This window comes from Erigeron canadensis, chromosome 2, assembly GCF_010389155.1.
Source record: "Erigeron canadensis isolate Cc75 chromosome 2, C_canadensis_v1, whole genome shotgun sequence".
In the NCBI taxonomy this organism is placed as follows: domain Eukaryota; kingdom Viridiplantae; phylum Streptophyta; class Magnoliopsida; order Asterales; family Asteraceae; genus Erigeron; species Erigeron canadensis.
In genome coordinates, this window is record NC_057762.1 from 7618484 (window position 1) to 7622910 (window position 4427).

The following is a 4427-nucleotide window of genomic DNA, read 5'->3' on the forward strand; positions in this document are numbered from 1 at the left end:
GGGTACGGTTGAAATGACCTTTGGCAACCGTAAGATTAGATTAAATGTTTTTGCTAGTGTTCCTAACCCCGTATTTAGTGACGAATGCTTCATGGCGGATGTCATTGACGAGTGCATTTCTCATGAAAGTGAGGAAGACACACGGGAGTCTTGTGCTTTGGTTGACAGGTTAATTGTGGAGCATAGTGAAACATTGAAGAAGGAAGAGAAGGATTGGGAGATCATGGCAATTCAAGAAGGTAGACCACCATGGACTCATTTGGTTGAAAGTCTACCGGACCACATTGATACTCATCTCAAACCTTCCATTGAAAGTCCACCACAAATTGAATTGAAAGAGCTCCCATCTCATTTGAAGTATGCATTTTTGGGAGAAGAACAAACTTTACCGGTGATTATTGCATCAAATTTGGAAGAAGTGCAAGAAAAGGCATTGCTAAAAGTGCTCAAGGAATACAAGGCGGCCATTGGGTGGACAATTGCCGACTTGAAAGGCATTAGTCCATCAATTGTGATGCATAAGATAATCACCGATTCTGAAGCAAAACCTTCACGTGATGCTCAAAGAAGGTTGAATCCTCATATGCGTGAAGTTGTGAAGAAGGAGGTGCTAAAGTGGTTGGATGCTGGAATCATTTATCCAATTTCAGATAGTACATGGGTAAGTCCAACACAAACGGATATCAATGAAACGTTTCCAGATGAACATTACTAACTGTTCTATTATTCCTTGATGCAAATTTTGTGAATTCTTGTCTGCAGGAAAATACCGGAACATTGGCCTAAAAGAAAGAAGCAACAATTCTTGGCACAAGCAAAGCAATACATTGGGATGAGCCGGATTTGTTCAAAGTTGGCCCGGATCAATTGGTGAGAAGATGCGTTCCGGAAGAAGAAATCCAAGAGGTTTTGACTCATGCACACTCATTTGCATGTGGAGGTCATTTCAGTGGCCAAAAGACAGGTTATAAAGTTCTTATGTGTGGTTGTTTTGGCCTAGTATCTTTAAAGATGCCGCTGAATTTGTTAAAAAGTGTGTTAGGTGTCAACAACTAGGTAGTATTACCAAAAGAAACGAAATGCCCATGCAACCAATTTTAATTGTTAATATTTTTGATGTTTGGGGCATTGATTTCATGGGTCCCTTCCCTAATTCCTTTGGTAATTACTACATTTAGTGGCTGTAGATTATGTTTCAAAATGGGTAGAAGCCATTGCCACTAAAACCAATGACCATACCGTTGTTTGCAAGTTTGTTCAAAGTAACATATTCTCAAGATTTGGAATTCCTCGTGTGATCATAAGTGATGGGGGATCTCATTTTAAAAATTTTCAGTTTGGCAAACTTCTCAAACGGTATGGCGTTAACCACCGAATTGCTACTCCTTACCACCCACAAACGAGTGGTCAAGTTGAGGTTTCCAATAGGCAAATTAAAGAAATTTTGCAAAAGACGGTTAGGCCCGATAGAAAGGATTGGTCAATAAAATTAAATGATGCTTTATGGGCTTATCGAACCGCTTTTAAAACACCTATTGGCACTACACCATATCGGTTGGTTTATGGGAAGGGTTGTCATCTTCCAATTGAACTTGCACATAGGGCTTTGTGGGCCGTTAAGGCCGTTAACATGGATTTTGAGAGTGCAGGTAAGGAAAGAAAGTTGCAATTGTGTGAATTGGAAGAATTGAGGAATGAAGCATATGAATGCGCATCAACATACAAAGACAAGATGAAAGCGGTTCATGATGCCAAGTTGAAGAAAAAGGTGTTTGAAGTTGGCCAAAAAGTTTGGCTTTACAATTCAAGATTGAAATTCTTTCCAGGAAAATTCAAGAGCAAATGGATGGGTCCATATGTCATTACAAGAGTTGGAAAGTTTGGTGAAATTGAAATTGAGGATCCAAAAGATGGAGTGAAGCAAATGGTCAACGGGCACCGTTTGAAGCCTTATTTGGATGCAAGTGACATTAATGGCTCTACAAAGGAAATGGTGAACTTCATCTCAAGTCCACCATCTTATGATCTTGCATGAATCAAATTGAGGTAATGTCGGGCTGAGGACAATAAACTTAGCGCTAAACGGGAGGCAACCGTTGTTTGTTTGTTTTTCGCCTCATTTCCGGTATGTTTTCACTTTCGTTTATTTTTATTTACTTGTTTTAATGTTCGTCGCATAGTTACACAAGTTGGACAATTTTCGATTTCCATGTTTGAGAATTAAGTTGGGGAAGGTCGGTTTGGGTGAAAAATGAGAACGTTTTTGCAATTAATCGAGCCAAGTAACTTATCTCTAGTTTGACGTGTACATTGGGGGCAATGTACCTCTAAGTTGGGGAAGGAAGTTCAAAATTTATAAATTACAAATTTATGGCTTGCTAATTACAAAGTTTAATAAAGCAAATTTGTGATTTGTTAATTATAAAGTTGTTGTTTAAGAATTTTTAAAGTTGTGGTGTACTTAAAAAAAAAAAAAAAAAAAAAAAAAAAAAAAAAAAAAGTCAAACGTGGCGTCTGGGACGGTTGACCAGCGTCTTGGACGGTCTTCCCAATTGATCTGAAACGGCAAACGGCTCCCAGACGGTCCAATGTTCTGTGGGACGGTGACGACACGCTGAAACAGAAAATTCCAGGCCACCGTCTTAGACGGTGCCAGCTGCGTGTCAGACGGTATACCATAAAATGGCTTGCGTGCAGGACGGCTCTGGGGAGTGTGGGACGGTCTCCTGGAGTTGCTCAAAACGTTACACGGCCAAGAGACGGGTTCTTTTTCTGTCTTACGGTCATTGGACGGCCGAAACAACAACACCCAGACCACCGTCTTGGACGGTGGTGGCTGCGTGTGGAACGGTGGACCGACAACAGAGAAGATGAACAGGGGTGGTTGACTGAGCGAGTGTGGGTCGGATTATCCAAGAAACTGGATCGGGTCGTCTGGTCTGATGGATCGGGTAGTTAGGGAAGGTTGACTGGTCAACTGACCTAGTTTCTTTAGGTTATTATTAGTTTATTATTAGTTAATTAATAAAACATTTGAAAAATTATATTTTTTTTTTTTTAATTACATACACACACACAACCGATTCTCTCTCTCTCTGCCGATCATCTCTCTTTCCCTCTCTTTTTCTTTTCTTCCCCATTTGATTTTCCATAAACCCTAGAATTTCAAATCACCATATCTTTCTCAATTCCTAACCAAATCAAACAATTCTTGAGTCTAAATTGTATAATTTTTCGAGGGCTACAAAACCCTATCTCTATTTTTTCAATTTCAGCCTCTATTTTTCGGTTCAAGTGAGTTTAAAAAACGAATTTTAGAGATTTTTCTTGTTCTTGCTTTTAATTATTAATCTTTATTAAAGTTTAATATTTTTTGGTTAATGTTGTTGATAGGATGAAGAAAAAAGCAGGAGCATTGATGAAAACTCTAGCCAAATCAACTGAGCCCACTTCTTCGAATCAACCTCAGCAAAAAGGAGGAGAAAGATGGTTAATTATGACGAAGAAGAAGATGACACAATTCAAGAACCAGCAATAGAAGTTCAACAACAAGAAGAGAAACCCGAATGGCCGTGTAGTAAGCCCTTATCTTCTTTACCTTATAAATGGCAATGTGTATTGTTTAGAGATAAAATGGGTACGGCCGAAAATATGAAAAAACAATTGTTGGGTGAAAGGAAAGTTTTGTTGAAAGATTTTAAAGGTTTTGGGTTCATTGAAGCTTTTGAAAATAGTGGTTGGAAAAATGTCTTAGTATGGAATAATAATGATGACCCCGAAGTGAATTTAGAAGGTATCATGGAATGGTTGGGTACATTGAAAAGGATTGATGGTAAGAAACCTCCTGAGACCACCAAGTTAGTCGGTAAGGTGGATGGTAAAGATGTCACAATGTCTTTTGAAACTTTGGATAAAATAGTGAAGTTTGATTTAGGTCCTAAGTCGAAAAAGTCATTCGATTTTGTGTCTGATGATGTATTAAATGGGGTAGCCCCGGATATGAACTTGGTAGAGATGATAGCCGAGTTGTTCACATATCCTCGAGATGCTTTGAATGTAAACAAGAATTTGAGCCGTTCTAGGTTGAAACCGTTACCCCGTTTGATCATGAGCATTATTAGTTGGAATATTTGTCCAAGAAGTAGTGACAAGGGTTCAATAAGGTTACAAGAAGTTGTAGTGTTGTATGCTTTGGTAACGGGGAAGTTGAATTTGTCACTTAGACACATTATTATGACAAACATTTGGGAGGGTCGCAATAAGAAGGTTAAATTGATCATTCCTTATCCAAGGCTCATTACTCGCCTAATCTTTAGTCATAAAGCCGCTACAATTGATTCACCCACAATTCCGGTTAATCAAGTTGTTGTTTCCATGAAGAAATTGTTGAATGGAACTGAGTGGGCTTTGGAGGATAGGCCTCAATG